General features: G+C 44.6%; 1 pseudogene across 1 annotated transcript; it reads right to left on the bottom strand.

The window, feature by feature from the left end:
- Window positions 1-133: 133 nt before the first annotated feature.
- LOC106607012 (phosphoinositide 3-kinase regulatory subunit 5-like) lies at window positions 134-17,914 on the bottom strand (annotated as a pseudogene). The gene is made up of 16 exons (XR_014392528.1): window positions 17,884-17,914; window positions 15,061-15,215; window positions 14,871-14,939; window positions 14,588-14,726; window positions 14,181-14,250; window positions 13,848-14,025; window positions 11,221-11,389; window positions 10,271-10,800; window positions 9,688-9,813; window positions 9,453-9,581; window positions 7,632-7,720; window positions 7,423-7,499; window positions 7,232-7,325; window positions 6,952-7,032; window positions 2,645-2,757; window positions 134-2,530 (listed from the first exon to the last, which is right to left on the bottom strand). The product of XR_014392528.1 is annotated as a phosphoinositide 3-kinase regulatory subunit 5-like (transcript).
- Between the last annotated feature and the right edge of the window lie 2,274 nt (window positions 17,915-20,188).

The raw sequence follows: 20,188 nt of genomic DNA, 5'->3' as shown, positions 1-20,188 counted from the left end.
TATGTAGGCAAGTTGACGCGCGACCCAATGTTCACTTCCTTCATGTTATTGCTCAGCTAAAATAAATTCAACAGTATGGAATCCTGTTAAATATGATTTCTTTATTTAAATAAATCGATGTATTTATTCATGTTATACACTTGTCAATGAGGACTGAGGAGTCTACAGGGCCATTCATAGTTGAAAAATTAAAATGTTGACTTCATGGCATAGAGAACATTTCAATGAATGAATCTTCAGACATGATAAGAATGACAAAAAATGTACAGTGCACTGCTAGCAATGCCCATGGAAGCCCATGGTGACTGTACAATATCCTGAGTGAAACACATTTTCTCACAGCACCACAACAGTAAAATCCCCTTTGTCTAGTCTAGACACCCTCACACAAGTACAATGCATCACAAGGCATCCACTCAAGGTTGTCAAAAAAATAAAACAGGAGAAAAGATAATGCAGCCAAAATATTTTTGACTGAGTTGACTATTACAGTACACAGAACCCCAGATGAGCAAAACAATACAACTTCCTCTGTAGCTCAGTTGGTAGAGCATGGCACTTGTAATGCCAGGGTAGTGGGTTTGATTCCTGGGACCATACATAAAATGTACAGTTAAAGTCGGAAGTTTGCATACACTTAGGTTGGAGTCATTAAAACTTGTTTTCCAAACACTCCACAAATTTCTTGTTAACAAATTATAGTTTTGGCAAGTCGGTTAGGATATCTACTTTGTGCATGACACAAGTAATCTTTCCAACAATTGTTTACAGACAGATTATTTCACTTATAATTCACTGTATCACAATTCCAGTGGGTCGGAAGTTTACATACACTAAGTTGACTGTGCCTTTAAACAGCTTGGAAAATTCCAGAAAATGATGTCATGGCTTTAGAAGCTTCTGATAGGCCAATTGACATCATTTGAGTCAGTTGAAGGTGTACCTGTGGATGTATTTCAAGGCCTACCTTCAATGTCAGGGCCTCTTTGCTTGACATCATGGGAAAATCAAAAGAAATCAGCAAAGACCTCAGAATAACAATTGTAGACCTCCACAAGTCTGGTTCATCCTTGGGAGCAGTTACCAAATGCTTGAAGGTACCATGTTCATCTGTACAAACAATAGTACACAAGTATAATCACCATGGGACCACGCAGCCATCATACTGCTCAGGAAGGAGACGCATTCTGTCTCCTAGAGATGAACGTACTTTGGTGCGAAAAGTGCAAATCAATCCCAGAACAACAGCAAAGGACCTTGTGAAGATGCTGGAAGAAACAGGTACAAAAGTATCTATATCCACAGTAAAACGAGTCCTATATTTATATAACCTGAAAGGCCGCTCAGCAAGGAAGAAGCCACTGCTCCAAAACTGCCATAAAAAAGACAGACTACAGTTTGCAACTGCACATTGGGACAAAGATTGTACTTTTTGGAGAAATGTCCTCTGGTCTGATGAAACAAAAATAGAACTGTTTGGCCATAATGACCATCGTTATGTTTGGAGGAAAAAGGGGGAGGCTTGCAAGCCGAAGAACACCATCCCAACCGTGAAGCACAGGGGTTGCAGCATCATGTTGTGGGGGTGCTTTGCTGCAGGAGGGACTGGTGCACTTCACAAAATACATGGCATCATGGGGAAGGAAATTATGTGGATATATTGAAGCAACATCTCATGACATCAGTCAGGAAGATAAAGCTTGGTCGCAAATGGGTCTTCCAAATGGACAATGACCCCAATCATACTTCCAAAGTTGTGGCAAAATGGCTTAAGGACAACAATGTCAAGGTATTGGAGTGGCCATCACAAAGCCCTGACCTCAATCCTATAGAAAATGTGTGGGCAGAACTAAAAAGCATGTGCGAGCAAGGAGGCCTACAAACCTGACTCAGTTACACCAGCTCTTTCAGGAGAAATGGGCCAAAATTCCCCCAACTTATTGTGGGAAGCTTGTGGAAGGCTACCCAAAACATTTGACCCAAGTTAAACAATTTAAAGGCAATGCTACCAAATACTAATTGAGTGTATGTAAACTTTCGACCCACTGGGAATGTGATAAAAGAAATAAAAGCTGAAATTAATAATTCTCTCTACAATTATTCTGACATTTCACATTCTTAAAATAAAGTGGTGATCCTAACTGACCTAAGACAGGGCCTTTTTACTAGGATTACATTTCAGGAATTGTGAAAAACTGAGTTGAAATGTATTTGGCTAAGGTGTATGTAAACTTCCGACTTCAACTGTATGTACACATGACTGTATGTTGCTTTGGATTAAAGCTTCATGCTAAATGGAATACATTATTATCAGGACATCATGTGGGTGTTTATGTCTGAGTGGTTTAGGAGAGGGACATTGTAGCCTGGTCCAGTGTTTTATGACGGTTGAGAGCCACAGAAGGAGGTGATGGGCAGGCAGAGCAGGGAGCAGAAGAAGGGGTGCAGTGGCTGGACCTGACCAGGTCGGCTCCTGTGAGACCTCCAGTCAGAACCGCCGTCTGGTTTACAGCACAATGACACCTCACACCTACACAACAGAATAATTATTGGGTCAGCAACATGTCATGTAAAATAATTCTGTAATATACTGTATATTGGCAGCACATGATCAGGCCTGTGGTTGGTTTAATTGACACAATACCTGTTGACACTTTGGATGATCTTCTCATCCTGGTCCAGACACGCAGGGAAGGTGGTCCCACTGCCACCACTCACCTGAACTTTGTCCACCTTCACATCTGACCTGGAGATATGCTGAGGGGAGAGGTCAAGGATGAAAGGGACACGAGTTAGTCAAGGTAAGCCACTATACATGACTGTTCGTGGGTCAATGTTTTTTCAATTTCCATGAACTGTGCTGTTAGGACAATTCTCAGCAACAAAAGAGTCAAATTAAGATCCTACATCTGTAGTTTCATACAATTCTACAAATTGTGCCATGTGGTGGAAAGAAAAATTGGCATTTTTAGATCTAATTTCCTGTAATTCTACACATTTTCCCAAAGGGTGGAGAAACATTTGTCATTTTTTTAAGCTAATTTCCTGCATTTCTACACATTTTGCCATGAATTATGCCATGTTAATATGATATCTGAGATAGAGTGACTAACAATATCAATTTGTTAGTAGTGGTGGGTGGTATATGGAGCTTTGGTGACAAAACAGATGGCACTGCGATTGACTGCATCCAGTTTGCTGAGTAGAGTGTTGGAGGCTATTTTGTAAATGACATCGCCGAAGTCGAGGATCAGTAGGATTGTCAGTTTTACGAGGGTATGTTTGGCAGCGTGAGTGAAGGAGGCTTTGTTGCGAAATAGGAAGCCGATTCTAGATTTAATTTTGGATTGGAGATGCTTAATATGAGTCTGGAAGGAGAGTTTATAGTCTAGCCAGACACCTAGGTATTTGTAGTTGTCCACATATGCTAAGTCAGAACCGTCAGAACCAATGGGGGCCCGAGTAAAGGGTCGGAATTCGACCATGATTACTACAAGTTTAGATAGCTGGCTAGACTAATTTATCAATCAAACTGAGTAACTGATATACAGCACCAAGAGAAAAATTGCTTTTGCAAAACCAAATTTCGGTATTGCACCTTGTGTATTCTAAGTTTGGACACACCTACTCATTCCAGGGTTTCTCTTTGTTTTTACTATTTTCTACTTTGTAGAATAATAGTGAAGACATCAAAACTATGAAATAACACATGGAATCCAGTAGTAACCAAAAAAGTGTTAAACAAATCTGTCACGTCTGTCAGAATGATGGTTGGTTGTAGTTCCACATCTTTTTATTTATTTATAGTGAAACGTTGCGATACACCACATACTTGAAAGACAATAAACAACAAAACATGACGCAGAGATGAAAACACACTACTCAAAATTAACAACCCACAAACCCAAAAGGAAAACGCCCCTACTTAAATATGATCTCCAATCAGAGGCAACGAGGACCAGCTGCCTCCAATTGGAGATCAACCCAAATAACAAGAACATAGAAATAGAAAACCTAGAACACAAAACCTAGAAATAGAAAACAAGAAAACCAACCAAACACCCCCTGTCACATCTACTATAGAAAATGACCTCTTACAAGGGTCAGGACGTGACAGTACACCCCCCCAAAGGTGCAGACCCCGACTGCACACAAAAAAACAACAAAACAACCACAAAAACGCAAGGGGAGGGTAGGGAGGGTGACAATAGTCTATGGCGGCTCTGGTGCTAAACCCAGAACCTTCCTATCCCTCCGATCCTCCAGCAACGGAGGTGGCTCCGGGCGTAACCCCCGTTCCGCCCGCAGATCCCTCCGCTTCTGTAACACCGACCTGTGGATCATTATTAGAAGAATTGGACTGTAGATCATTACCGGAAGCTCTGTGCTGCAGACCGCCGCTGGAGATCCGGGCTGCAGGCCGCCGCTGAAGGTTCCGGACTGCGGGCCGTCTCAGTAGGTTCCGGGCTGTGGGCCGTCTCAGTAGGTTCCGGGCTGTGGGCCGTCTCAGTAGGTTCCGGGCTGTGGGCCGTCTCAGTAGGTTCCGGGCTGTGGGCCGTCTCAGTAGGTTCCGGACTGTAGATCCCTCCGCTTCTGTAACACCGACTTGTGGATCATTATTAGAAGAATCGAACTGTAGATCATTACCGGAAGCTCTGTGCTGCAGACCGCCGCTGGAGGATCCGGGAAGCAGGCTGCCGCTGAAGGTTCCGGGCATCGCTGGAGGCTCCGGACTGAGGAGCGTCACTGGAGGCTCCGGGCTAAGGTCTGTCTCAGTAGGTTCCGGACTGAAAAACGGCCGGAAGCTCTGGACGGCGAACTGTCGCCGGAAGCTCTGGACGGGGAACTGTCGCCGGAAGCTCTGGACGGGGAACTGTCGCCGGAAGCTCTGGACCGGGAACTGTCGCCGGAAGCTCTGGACTGGGAATGTGAACTGGAATCCTGATGCGTGGTACTGGCATGGGTGGCGCCAGACTGGTAACACGCACCTCAGGACGAATGCAGGGAGCAGGAACAGGACACTCCGGACTGGGCATGCGCACAGGAGGTCTGATGCGTGGAACTGGCTTAGGTGGTGCCAGACTGGTAACACGCACCTCAGGACGAGTGCAGGGAGCAGGACGTACCGGGCTATGGAGGCGAACTGGAGACCGGGCATGCTGAGCAAGCCTACTCCTTTCTGATTGAATGACCATCCTCGCCCTACACCGGTGAGGAGCTGGCACCGAGCGCACCGGGTTGTGAATGCGTATGGGCGATATATTGCGCATCACACCATAACCCATTGCTCGTTCATCCACTCGCTCCTCAGCACGCCCGCTCCGTAGTGCTCTTTCTGCCGCTCCGCCTTGCCTACTGGTAGATATAGCGCCTCGTAGTATCGTCGCTCCCTCTTTGCTTCTTCAATTTCCTCCTTCGGGCGTCGATACTCCCCAGCCTGCCTCCAAGGTCCTTTTCCATCCAAAATGTCCTCCCAAGTCCATTCCTCCAGATACTCCTTACCATGCTGCTTGGTCCTTTTGTGGTGGGTTGTTCTGTCACGTCTGTCAGAATGATCGGACCAACGCGCAGCATGGTTGTAGTTCCACATCTTTTAATTTATAGTGAAACGTTGCGATACACCAAATACTTGAAATACAAAAAACACACTACTCAAAATGAACAACCCACAAACCCAAAAGGAAAAACCCCCTACTTAAATATGATCTCCAATCAGAGGCAACAAGGACCAGCTGCCTCCAATTGGAGATCAACCCCCCAAAAAAAACAGAAATAGAAAACCTAGAACACAAAACATAGAAATAGAAAACAAGAAAACCAACCAAACACCCCCTGTCACGCCCTGACCCATCTACTAAAGAAAATTACCTCTTACAAGGGTCAGGACGTGACACAAATCAACATATATTTTATAGTTGAGGTTCTTCAAAGGAGCCACCCTTTGCCTTGTTGACAGCTTTGCACACTCTTGGCATTCTCTCAACCAGCTTCATGAGGTAGTCACCTGGAATGCATTTCAATTAACAGGTATGCCTTGTTAAAGTTAATTTGTGGAATTTCTTTCCTTCTTAATGCATTTGAGCCAATCAGTTGTGTTGTGACAAGGTAGGTGTGGTATACAGAAGATAGCCCTATTTGGTAGCAGACCAAGTCCATATCATAGCAAGAACAGTTCAAATAAGCAAAGAGAAACGACAGTCCATCATTACTTTAAGACATGAAGGTTAGTCAATGCGGAACATTTCAAGAACTTTAAAAGTTTCTTAAAGTGCAGTCGCAAAAACCATCAAGCGCTATGATGAAACTGTCTCTCATGAGGACCGCCACAGGAAAGGAAGGCCCAGAGTTACCTGTGCTGCAGAGGATAAGTTCATTAAAGTTACCAGCCTCAGAAAAGGCAGCCCAGATAAATGCTTCAAAGAGTTCAAGTAACAGAAACATATCACCATCAACTGTTCAGAGGAGACTTGAATTCTTCTGTATACCAACCCTACCTTGTCACAACAACTGATTGGCTCAAACGCATTAAGCAAAGAAATTCCACAAATTAACTTTAACAAGGCATACTTGTTAATTGAAATGCATTCCAGGTGACTACCTCATGAAGCTGGTTGAGAGAATGACAAAAGTGTGCAAAGCTGTCAACAAGGCAAAGGGTGGCTCCTTTGAAGAACCTCAAATATAAAATATATCTTGATTTGTTTAACACTTTTTTGGTTACTATATGATTCCATGTGTTATTTCATAGTTTTGATGTCTTCACTATTATTCTACAATGTAGAAAATAGTAAAAAGAAAGAAAAACCCTGGAATGAGTAGGTGTCCAAACTTTTATTAACTGGTACGGTGTGTGTGTGTGTGTGTGTGTGTAGTTTTTCTGGGTTGGGGGGCCCCTAAGTGGTCGCTTATGTCTCTTATGCCCAGGTGTCAAGCAATGTGTCTCTACTTCACCTGATTGTAGTTTTTCTTGGATTTGGAGCTCTATCTTCAACACCTCTGTCATTGTCAAGTGAAGACTCTCCATTTTAGAATCTAGATACAAACACATTATCTTGAGTAGTTCATGTCATATTTTCTAACAACTGCACAGGAACTACCAAGATTAAAATAACATTTCATGGGAGTTAATGTCAAGAGAAAGATATTTAGTCATATGTGTAAAATATTACATTTATTTCTGTGTTCATCTTTCTCAATTAATCTTCTTCCAAGCTTGCGGTAAGCCACATACCTAGCTGCTCAGGTCCCTTGCAGGCTTTCCTCAAGTTTATTGAGGTGCAAACCATGTCTGTTTCTGTCCTTTGACTCCTCCCACTTACACAAACCTAAAAGAGAATGATGGAAGGGTTGGAAAATAATGTCTCAAGTAATTTTGTAATTGTGTTGATTACTTAGTATTTTTGAAAAAGTGCTATATAATACCTTGTTATAAACAACATCTAGTGCTAATGGCAGGGCCTCACGATCTCCATCAATCCCAAACCTTTTGCTAGCTGCACCTGTAACAGAGGCAATCATAACTAGATATTACAGTAGAAGGACATACACTGTTAAATAACCTTTGAGAGTGGTGTGTGTGTTTTTGTGCACGTGCATGCATATGTGTGCGTGTTTGAGGTGGGCAAACTCACCCATGGCTTTGACGGCTCGTGTCCCTGCTGTGTGTTCAAGCTCCAAGGAATGGATAAACACCTCTCTTCTCTCCCCCAGCCAGGGTCAGCTATGACACACATAATTTAAAGTACTTTGAATGGCATACACTTTGAATGGTAGGTGTGAAAAACATCAGTCATGTGAATTCAATCATCCATTTACTGGTATGGACAGATATGCCTGTATAGAATTTCCTTGTATCCTACAATGTTTCACAGTGTGTCTGAATACAGTGTTGAAATACAGTACCAGTCAAAAGTTTGGACACACCTACTCATTTAAGGGTTTTTCTTTATTTTTTACTATTTCATACATTGTAGAAAAATAGTGAAGACATCACAACTATGAAATAACACATATGGAATCATGTAGTAACCAAAAAGTATTAAACAAATAAAAATATATGTTATATTTTAGATTATTCAGAGTAGCCACCCTTTGCCTTGATGACAGCTTTGCAAACTCTTGGCATTCTCTCAACCAGCTTCACCTGTAATGCTTTTCCAACAGTCTTGAAGGAGTTCCCACATACGCTGAGCACTTGTTGGCTGCTTTTCCTTCATTCTGCGGTCCAACTCACCCCAAACCATCTCAATTGGGTTGAGGTCGGGTGATTGTGGAGGCCAGGTCATCTGATGCAGCAATCCACCACTCTCCTTTGTCAAATAGCCCTTACACAGCCTGGAGGTGTGTTGGGTCATTGTCCTGTTGAAAAACAAGTATATTCCCACTAAGTGCAAACCATATGGGATGGCGTATCACTGCAGAATGATGTGATAGCCATTCTGGTTAAGTGTGCCTTGAATTCTAAATAAATCACTGAAGGTGTCACCAGCAAAGCACTCCCACACCATCACACCTTCTCCTCCATGCATGCTTCACGGTGGGAACCACACATGCAGAGATAATCCATTCACCTACTCTGCGTCTCACAATGACAAGGCTGCTGGAACCAAAAACCTCAAATTTGTACTCATCAGACCAAAAGACAGATTTGCACCAGTCTAATGTCCATTGCTCGTGTTTCTTGGCCCAAGCAAGTCTCTTCATCTTATTGGTGTCCTTTAGTAGTGGTTTCTTTGCAGCAATTCGACCATGAAGGCCTGATCCATGCAGTCTCTTCTGAACAGTTGATGTTGAGATGTGTCTGTTACTTGAACTCTGAAGCATTTATCTGGGCTGCATTTTCTGAGGCTGGTAACTATAATGAACTTATCCTCTGCAGCAGAGGTAACTCTTGGTCTTCCTTTCCTGTGGCGGTCCTCATGAGAGCCAGTTTCATCATAGCGCTTGATGGTTTTTGCGACTGCACTTGAAGAAACCTTCAAAGTTCTTGAAATTTTCCGCACTGACTGACCTTCAGTTCTTGCCATAATATGGACTTGGTATTTTACCAAATAGGGCTATCTTCTGTATACCCCCCTACCTTGTCACGACACAACTAATTGGCTTAAACACATTAAGAAGGATAGTAATTAACAAATTAACTTTTAACAAGGCACACCTGTTAATTTAAATACATTCCAGGTGACTACCTCATGAAGCTGGTTGAGAGAATGCCAAGAGTGTGCAAAGCTGTCATCAAGGCAAAGGGTGGCTACTTTGAAGAATCTTTTGATTTGTTTAACACTTCTTTGGTTACTACATGATTCCATATGTGTTATTTCATAGTTTTGATGTCTTCACTATTATTCTCCAATGTAGAAAATAGTAAAAATAAAGAAAAATCCTTGAATGAGTAGGTTTGTCAAACTTTTGACTGGTACTGTATGTATTAGTTAAAGTAGGACCGGGCTCACCTCAGCCTGGTAGAGTTGTATCAGAACAGGCTGTGCTGCATTTCAACAGTAATACAGCACCAGGTCTGCCAGGAGGAGAAGGCGCTCAGAGGAGCTGTTATCTGAGTCACAATCCTCTTTAGAAATTGTCTGGGAAATTATATTCATATAGGAATACAATCCCCAGTTAGGGTAATTAAAGGGCACATGATGGTCTGTTTGAAAAGGAACCCAGGTGAAGTTGTAATTGTGGTACCTGGCACAGGACATCAGACGACAGGCTGAGGAGACTGAGCACGCTCTGTTTGTACCACGGGTCAGTCATGCCTATCAACTGGGCGATGTCAGTGGTACTGTCCTCAAGTATAACTCCATTTGACTTCTGGATGTGATAGCAAAGATAAGATAAGTTGTACAAAGTTAGGGTTAGGGAGTGATTATATGCCCTCATTGTCATATCTAATGGAATGTCGTAATGTTTTTGTCTTCTGTACACAACTATGAAGTCAGCTGTAGATAATGCTCTTATCCTCTTCTGGAAGAACCAAGAAGCTGGCTATTCTCACCATAGATGTTGGGCATTTCAGTAGACTCCCTAGGTGACCCTCAGGCACTGTGGACACTCCTCCTGGACCTCCCAGGTTCCCCCTCTTCACAGGGACAACGTAGAACTGCAGCCTGTAGGCCCTGGTGAGGCGAGGACACCTGCTCTCCCTCTGCTGTAGGTCAGTGTAGGCCCTGGCCAGCCTCCCGGTCCCCCCCAAACACTACCACCCTGACCAGGGTGGACATCTCCACCCCATCCCCCTCTTCACAACTCAAGATGGGCCACCACACACGTGGTGACTCTGGGGAAACGGTCCATCTGAGGTGGGGGCAGGCACCCCTGAACTGCGGGGCAGGCGGGGCAGGCGGACCTGTCTAGGCAAGGACTTGGAGCGCTTGAACAGCGCCCCAGATGGGCCGTCTCTAATGACATCACCACGGGAGCCCATGCTCTGTGCGCGTCGGCAGAGGGAGGAGCTGCGTTGGGACTTGAAGATCATGGAGAAACGTTGGCTGAGGTGGACTTTTGACTTGGGTCTTATCCTGATCTCTGGTTGGCTGTCATCGGTCTCCAAGTCCTCGCTGAAGTCACTGTCCACCCCAGAAGACTCAGATAGGGTGGAGGGCACAGGCAAGATGGAGGACAGGGAGTAGCTGGAGAACATAGAGTCTTTGGAGCAGGTGGACACAGTGGAGATCCGGTGGTCTGTGTATCGGTTCTTTATTGTTTCCTCATCTTCATCATCCTCCTCTTCCTTGTCTCTGGAAAGGTTAAAGACTGGGAGCTGGTCCAGCTCACTCTGAAGAATGTCATTTAAAATGTCTGAATGAATACACAGAATTACATCATTGACAATCCACAGACACAAAGGCTATACAGATTTGACAGTATGGGGTTGAAATATACTGTCTTGAATATGGAGAAAGAAGCAATGGGAAAATCTCATTACCGATGTTGTCCTTATCCCAGGAGTACATGTGACATTTGGCTAAGGGCAGCGTCAGTGAATGGACATTTCATAATAATAAGAGAAAGAACCAAGACTAAATCAGATCAAGTAGGATCAAGCATTGTATGTGACACTGAGTTTCTCAGAGTCATTACTCAACATTTGACTTCCTCATCTGTCTCGCTCTAATCATCTCCAGTCAGTCCTGTTTGCCCAAAGCTGACCAGCTTATCTGTTCCAGGAACACCTCAGATGGTGAGATTATGATGAAGCATGTAGTAAAGTTGTCTCACCAGGGCCTGTATGGCAGTCTGGAGGGGACATGCCAATGCTCTCCACCAGCCCCTTCAGGCTCTGCAGTAGACCCTCTCTGGCTGTGTCTGGGTCCCGTGTAGAGGCTGCTGTTTCCAGGGCCTCTGTTACTGCTGTCATAAGCTGCTCCAGATCCTCTAGTCCTTTTGACTGTTAGACAAATACAGATCTTGTATAATCTGTTTTCTAGCAGTATATGTATGACACAGATTATCTGCAGTAGTGTTGGTGCGCCATGCATATATGCATAAATCCAAAATGAACAACCCAAAATACATTAACAAACCATGGAGCTAGAAAATGGTTAATGGAAAAAGGTAATTTATGACCCTGGAGTACAGATAATCATATAGAAATACCTACGTGACAGTAGGTAAAGTGTCACATGGGATCTTTTGCAGATGGTCGCATGTGGTTGGACACATAGAGGAGAGAATCATTTTCGCAGTATCTTCAAAACCCTGTCTTTTTTGACACAACTGCTGACAGCTACAGGGACATAAAACACGAAAAATGCTGCTTGGAGACAAGTGTCCACGATAGTAGGATTGCCAGGTCAGTTTAGTAGTGAGCTTGTGCTAGATGTTGCTAGTTAACGTTAGCTAACTAGCTAGCCTAGCTTGCTTACCTAGCCAATGAGGTGTGTGTGTGTGAAATAAATAGTTATATAAATTATGCTAGTTACTACCCCTGATAACTTTCCCAAATAATCATGTTTGAAAGCGTGTTAGTGTGTATGTCAATTAAACAATAATAGAAATGGTAAATACTACTACCCCATATAATTTGGTCAGATAACCGTGTGTGTGTGTGTGTGTACAGTAGGTGACATGTTTTGATAGCTATCTAATAACTATAGTTATGCTAGGTAATGGTTTGGCTTGGTGATTGGTGATTGCCTACGGAGCTGTGAAGGGAACGGCACCTCCATACCTTCAGGCTCTGATCAGGCCCTACACCCAAACAAGGGCACTGCGTTCATCCACCTCTGGCCTGCTGGCCCCCCTACCTCTGAGGAAGCACAGTTCCCGCTCAGCCCAGTCAAAACTGTTCGCTGCTCAGGCACCCCAATGGTGGAACAAGCTCCCTCACGACGCCAGGACAGCGGAGTCAATCACCACCTTCCGGAGACACCTGAAACCCCACCTCTTTAAGGAATACCTAGGATAGGATAAAGTAATCCTTCTAACCCCCCCCCCCCCCCTTAAAAGATTTAGATGCACTATTGTAAAGTGGTTGTTCCACTGGATATCATAAGGTGAATGCACCAATTTGTAAGTCGCTCTGGATAAGAGCGTCTGCTAAATGACTTAAATGTAATGTAAATGTAATGTAATGGATGACGCTTGAGAGATGAAGCAGGTACGGCGAGTCAAACATTTAATAAGGAACAGACATGGAACGAGACAGGAACAGCGTCAGCAAACGAGTAATACAGAAAAAAACTATTAATGCAGCAGCGGGGAACAGAGCAGGGGAACTGACAAATATAGGGGAGGTAATAAACAGGTGATGAGTGAGTCCAGGTGAGTCCAATATCGCTGATGCGCTGATCGCTGATGACGAGGGAAGCAGGTGTGCGTAATAGATGGCAGGAGTGCGTGATGCAGGGCAGCCTGGTGCCCTCAAGCGCCAGGGGGAGAAGAGCGGGAGCAGACATGACCTTACCCCCCCCCCCCCCTCTAGGGGCGCCACCTGGGCGAACAGGCCGAGACATGGGCGCTGGGCAAGCCGGTTGGGGCGTGGAAGCCCAACGAACCGGCAGGAGTGTGGGAGCCTGGCGAGCCGGCTGAGGCATGGAAGCCCAACAATCCGGCTGAGGCAAGACGCCTGTCGATCCCACTGCAGCGAGGGAGCCCTATGATCCAGTGGAGTGTGATGTGGGATGGAAACCTGCCGAGCCAACCGAGGCAAAGAAACCTCTCGAGCCAGCTAGGATGTGGAAGCCCGACGGGCTGGCTTAGGCACCCCCGGTTCCATCGGCGGCGGAATCCACCCCGACGTCACCAACAAAACAAAAAAACTTCCTGGGCCGGCTGGGCGAACAAGAACTGACGATCCGGCTGAGGCCCGACGTGGGATGGGTGCCCTCTGAGCCAACCGGGGCAAGGAAACCTCTCGAGCCAGCTAGGGCGTGGAAGCCCGACGAGCTGGCTAGGCACCCCCGGTTCCATCGGTGGCGACCCAGACCCGAAGTCACCACCAACCGGAACACCAGTACTCCCCGATGCTTCGTATGTTGGCTGCTGCATTCTGTCACATGGAATGACGCTGGAGAGACGAAGCAGGTACGGGGAGTCAAACATTTAATAAGGAATGGACATGGAATGAGACAGGAACAGCGTCAGCAAATGAGTAACACAAACAAAAAACAATTAATGCAGCAGCCGGGAACAGAGCAGGGGAACTGACAAATATAGGGGAGGTAATAAACAGGTGAGTCCAATATCGCTGATGTGCGTGATGAGGGAAGGCAGGTGTGCGTAATAAATGGCAGGAGTGCGTGATGCAGGGCAGCCTGGCGCCCTCAAGAGCAGGGGTGGGAAGAGCGGGAGCAGACGTGACACTGTGAACACATCATTTAGGAATCACATACAATAGGACATACCTGCAATGCATGATGCAGTATCTGGAGGGGGTACTTGGTCCCCAAGGCAGCCTGGAAGGCATGTTTGATCAGGGTGATGGAGGTGTCCCTTTGGGAGTGACAGACACCACTCAGCTGCTCAGAGACAGATAGGAGCTCGGGAGGGACATCCTCGCCTGGGCTCATTAACAATACCGTCCTAATACAGTCACACACACACACAATATGAACACATACATTATGAGCACACACACAACAAAGAGGAGAACAGTGGTTTGTGTTTAAATGTTTCAAGTTGGAGCGATGTTGAATGATTTAATCACGGATGGTCTTTGTTGGCCTGTGTTGACTTACATAGTTTTGGAGTGATTGGTGGTGGTGGTCAAGCCCTGTTCTTCTCTCACTAGTCTTTGAAATGAGATACCTGGTGGAAATACAGTATAAGGGATGGTGTTACCTCTTGTATTGTTTAAACCAGGGCTCTCCAACCCTATCCCTGGAGAACTACCCTCCTGTAGGTTTTTGATCCAACCCCAGTAACTAACCTGATTCAGTTTATCAACCAGCTGATTATTAGAATCAGGTGTGCTAGAATAGGGTTGGAGTGAAAACCTACAGGATGGTTGTGTTGGAGAGCCCTGGTTTAAACAATAGTGCCTCCATGTGGAAGAAAATGGAACTTGAATCAGGACAGTGACAAGTGACAGATGAAATGAGACCCAGACCAACATGAAGGCTGTATAGAGTCTAGGGTTCAATACCTGGCTCCCTGAGCTCCTGCTGGGTGAGGGAAAGCAGGTGTCGGCTGGCGCTGAAGCAGGGCTCTGACCAGGACAGGAAACAGTGGAACACCTCACTGGCCTCCTGCAGCACTCCAGAGTCAGGGGAGAAGTGAGGGGTCTGAAACAGAGGAGAGATACTTACTGGATCATCTGAGAACTACGGTACATTGGACTGGACTGAGACTGTCCACACGTGGGTTTCTGGTCATGGTTGGTGATGATGAGTTTCTGTGTTGTGGCGGTCTACTGTATCTGGGCTCACCTGCAGAAGAGTGGAAGAGAACAGGAGGGCCAGTGGGACCACCAGCTCATCCTGGGACTGCTCTAGAACCTACAGAATATAGAATTACATTACAGCTACATTAGAGTTACATTAGTGTTACATTACAGTTACATTACAGCTACAGTAAATGACACAGATGTAGAACAGTTTATTACATGGAGAGCCATACCTCCCGTGTTTTCCTCAGAATCTGCTGCAGCAGGATGATGAAGTTTCGTGGATCTCTCTTCACTAGTTCCTCTAAACTCCAGCGGTTTATGCACAGGCCAGCAAAACACTCAGACAAACACACGATGTAGGACAAATATACTCTCTTTACCTCCCCTTTCAGTAGGAATGGTGGTCAAATCCCCCAAAATCGCACTGTGTACATACAATTGACACTGTGCTATCCATATTTAATACCAGTTTATTTAAGGGGATGTGTACAAATGTAAAGTACTTATATCACATTACAAACTGGGTGGTTCCATCCCTGAATGCTGATTGGCTGACTGCCGTGGTATATGAGATCGTATACCATGGGTATGACAAAACACTTACTTTTACTGCTCTAATTACAGTGGTAACCAATTTATAATAGCAATAAGGCACCTCGGGAGTTTGTGGTATATGGCCAATATACCACGGCTAATGGTTGTATCCAGGCACTCCGCGACGCGTCGTACGTAAGAACAGCCCTTGGCCATATACAGTGGCTTGCAAAAGTATTCACCCCCCTTGGCATTTTTCCTATTTTGTTGCCTTACAACCTGGAATTAAAATAGATTTTTGGGGATTTGTATCATTTGAATTACACAACATGCCTACCACTTTGAAGATGCAAAATATTTTTTATTGTGAAACAAACAAGAAATAAGACAAAAAAAACGGAAAACTTGAGCATGCGTAACTATTCACCCCCCCAAAGTCAATACTTTGTAGAGCCACCTTTTGCAGCAATTACAGCTGCAAGTCTCTTGGGATGTCTCTATAAGCTTGACACATCTAGCCACTGGGATTTGCCCATTCTTCAAGGCAAAACTGCTCCAGCTCCTTCAAGTTGGATGGGTTCCTGCTGGTGTACAGCAATCTTTAAGTCATACCACAGATTCTCAATTGGATTGAGGTCTGGGCTTTGACTATGCCATTTCAAGACATTTAAATGTTTCCCCTTAAACCACTTGAGTGTTGCTTTAGCAGTATGCTTAGGGTCATTGTCCTGCTGGAAGGTGAACCTCCGTCCCAAACTCAAATCTCTGGAAACCTGAAACAGGTTTCCCTCAAGAATTTCCCTGTATTTAGCACCATCCATCATTCCTTCAATTCTGACCAGTTTCCCAGTCCCTGCCGATGAGAAACAGCAAACCCACAGCATGATGCTGCCACCACGCTTCACTGTGGGGATGGTAACCTCGGGGTGATGAGAGGTGTTGGGTTTGTGCCAGACATAGTGTTTTCCTTGATGGCCAAAAAGCTCAATTTTAGTCTCATCTGACCAGAGTACCTTCTTCCATATGTTTGGGGAGTCTCCCACATGCCTTTTGGCGAACACCAAACGTGTTTGCTTATTTTTTTATTTAAGCAATGGCTTTTTTCTGGCCACTCTTCCGTAAAGCACAGCTCTGTGGAGTGTATGGCTTAAAGTGGTCCTATGGACAGATACTCCAATCTCCGCTGTGGAGCTTTGCAGCTCCTTCACGGTTATCTTTGGTCTCTTTGTTGCTCTCTGATTAATGCTCTTCTTGCCTGTCCTATGAGTTTTGGTGGGTGGCCCTCTCTTGGCAGGTTTGTTGTGGTGCCATATTCTTAAATTTTTTTAAAATAATGTATTTAATGGTGTTCCGTGGGATGTTCAAAGTTTCTGATATTTTTTTATAACCCAACCCTGATCTGTACTTCTCCGCAACTTTGTCCCTGACCTGTTTGGAGAACTCCTTGATCTTCATGGTGCTGCTTGCTTGGTGGTGCTCCTTGCTTAGTGCTGTTGCAGACTCTGGGGCCATTCAGAACAGGTGTATATATACTGAGATCATGATCATCGAACATCTCATTCCAAAATCATGGGCATTAATATAGAGTTGGTCCCCCCTTTGCTGCTATAACAGCCTCCATTCTTTTGCAAAGGCTTTCCACTAGATGTTCAAACATTGCTGCGGGGACTTTCTTCCATTCAGCTACAAGAGCATTAGTGAGATCTGGCACTGCTATTGGGTGATTAGGTGTTCGATGGGGTTGAGGTCAGGGCTCTGTGCATGCCAGTCAAGTTCTTCCACACCGATCTCGACAAAACATTTCTGTATGGACCTCGCTTTGTGCAAGGGGGGAATTGTCATGCTGATACTGGAAAGGACCTTCCCCAAACTGTTGCCACATATTTGGAAGCAAATAATCGTCTAGAATGTCATTGTATGCTGTATCATTAAGATTTCCCTTCATTGGCACTAAGGGGCCTAACCCAAACCATGAAAAACAGCCCCAGACCATTTTTCCTCCTCCACCAAACTTTACAGTTTGCACCGTGCATTGGGGCAGGTATCGTTCTCCTGCTATCCGCCAAGCCAGATTAGTCCGTCTGTGTCACGTCCTGACCCTTGTAAGAGGTCATTTTCCATAGTGAGTGGTCAGGGCGGGACAGGTGGGTGTTTTGGGTGGTTTTGGTTTTCTGTTTCTATGTGGGGTTTTCTAGATTTCTATTTCTATGTTTTTGTTTTCTACGTTTTGGCCAGGTATGGTTTCCAATCAGAGGCAGCTGTCTATCGTTGTCTCTGATTGGAAGCCATACTTAGTCAGCCTGTTTTCCATGTGTTACCTGACGGAACTGTTGGTGGTCATTTTGTTGTTTTTGTTAAGTGTTTCATCATTAAAGAAAAGAATGAGCACTATACACGCTGCGCCTTGGTCTCCTTTAGACGACCCACGTTACAGTCGGACTGCCAGATAGTGAAGAGTGATTCATAACGCCAGAGAACGTGTTTCCACTACTCTAGAGTTGAATGGCAGTGAGCTTTACATCTCTCCGGCCGACACTTGGCATTACGCATGGTGATCTTAGGCTTGTGTGCGGCTGCTCAGCCATGGAAACCCATTTCATGAAGCTCCCGACGAACAGTTATTGTGCTGACGTTGCTTCTAGAGGCAGTTTGGAACTCGGTAGTGAGTGTTGCAACCGAGGACAGACAATTTTTACGCGCTACGTGCTTCACTACTCAACGGTCCCGTTCTATGAGCTTGTGTGGCCTACCACTGCGCGGCTGAGACATTGTTGCTCCTAGACGTTTCCACTTCACAATAACAGCACTTACAGTTGACCGGGGCAGCTCTAGCTGGGCAGAAATTTGACTAACTGACTTGTTGGAAAGGTGGCATCCTATGACGGTGCCACGTTGAAAGTCTCTGAGCTCTTCCGTAAGGTTATTCTACTGACAATTTTCTACTTGACATTACTGTACTGGCCCTGGCCAGACTTCCAACCTCAGCAGAGGAAGCAGGTGTCACCCTATTGTCACCCTGTGACACTGTTCCTGTAATCCATGGTGCCGGCCGGAGGACTCCCACATAACACAGGGACAACAACATTGTACTGGGAGCAAAAATAACTGAGTGTGTTGGAGTACATGAAGCAACACCACAACGATTATTTTGTGACTTGGTTAAGACTGTTGTTGACAGATTGTGTCGATGATATGTTGAAAGAGGAACAGGAACAGGAAACGAAGGCTTTAGCAACACGTTGCCTTTGCAGCTATTTTTTTTGGAAGTTTTAGAAATTTCACAAGCAAAATGGGCCCGTTTTCTAAGAAATCTAAGTGACTGATCTTGGTTTGCATCAGAGGTGAGATCAGTGTTGTTGTTGGGTACAGAGTGTATCAACACTGCACACACACTCAACTGCAGTTTAAACTTAAATCTTGAGTCTCAATTATTTTCCTTTCCCAAGTCTTGGGTCAAGACACACACCAACAAGTTCTTGCACAGTGTCTAAATTATTCTAGGAGAAAGGACCTGTTGACATTTCATCAAAGCAGTAGACCAGACACTTGAGTGAAGATTGTTAAATCTTGTCCTGAAGGGTATGTGTCATTCAGTAGTGCTTAATATCCCAGAGTTTTTTTCCATACAGCTGTGGCTCACTAATGGAAGGGAAACGAATACAGGAACCACATCCTTCATTGTGTGTGCTGTCACAGGCCAAACGAAAATAGATGATCCAAATGCAAAGTCAAGTGAGCATGTGTAGCTAAACAGGAACTGAATGAAAGCCATGTTGAGGAGGTAGTTGGCATTGTGGTGGTATGAGGGCAGGGCATTTCAAATACATTTACCTCATTTGACATCTTGTCAAGAGATTGACAGCTTGTCAAAGTTATTAAGTAGGCCTACTTCTATCTAAGTATTGGACAGATTATAATGTCTGAAAAATTGCATAACATTGACAACTTCTGGTCAACCGAAACTGTAAAGCATATTTGAAGCCTTAAAGTTAGACCCAGCGATATGAAATATGAAGTAGATGGAGAAAATCAACAGCATAGCGGGTGTCCACAAGATAGCACAGTCAAGTCAAAATTGTCTATATTATACAAATTCATGAAAACAAACATTTGCTTTTTGGTCTTAATTTAAGGTTAGGGTTAGTCATAACATTAGCAGTGTGGTTAAGGTTCAGGTTAACGTTATGGTATGGTTTAAAATAGGAGGTGTTTTAGCCATAATTATGACTTTGTGGCTGTGGTAACTAGTGATGACCAGCAGTGGGTCAATTTCCGCAACAACTAAGATCGTTGAAGTGCGAGGCTCAATTGCTCTGCTGTTTTGGTGCCCTGGCTAGTACGTTGTGAGCAGCGTGAAGCGAACCCATGCACATGCGCTGTGTGTGACTGTTGGAGATTGAAGTCTTGCATTTCGCTCCTCTCAATATCTGGGTTTTAACTAGATCAGGGGCGAAAATCTGATATCAACTTTGGAGGGGACAATTACATGAAATTTTCTCAAGAGCAATTCCTGAGGGGGACACCAAAAGTAGTGCTGTAACACATAGCCTACATTGTAATATGGTAAATGTATATTGAGGAACCAAAGAAATAAGGTGTTTGCCGTACTCCTAACTACCAATACCGAAAACTACACAACTAATCACAACAGCAATACCATTGCATTTAACAAATCTTAGTTCAGTCACCAGTTTAAGTTGAGAGTGGGGGTATCCATGGCATTTTCCAATTATGTTCCTATTTTACAAGTCAAAAAAATTGAGAACCTTTCATAATGTTGCCAAACAAAGACTCAAGAAACTTACCTGAGACTCCCTGTCTCTG

This window comes from Salmo salar, chromosome 06 (genome assembly GCF_965601325.2).
Source record: "Salmo salar chromosome 06, fSalSal1, whole genome shotgun sequence".
Taxonomy (NCBI): Eukaryota; Metazoa; Chordata; class Actinopteri; order Salmoniformes; family Salmonidae; genus Salmo; species Salmo salar.
The sequence above is the reverse complement of the archived record's forward strand: the minus strand, read 5'-3'. Positions and strand labels throughout refer to the sequence as shown.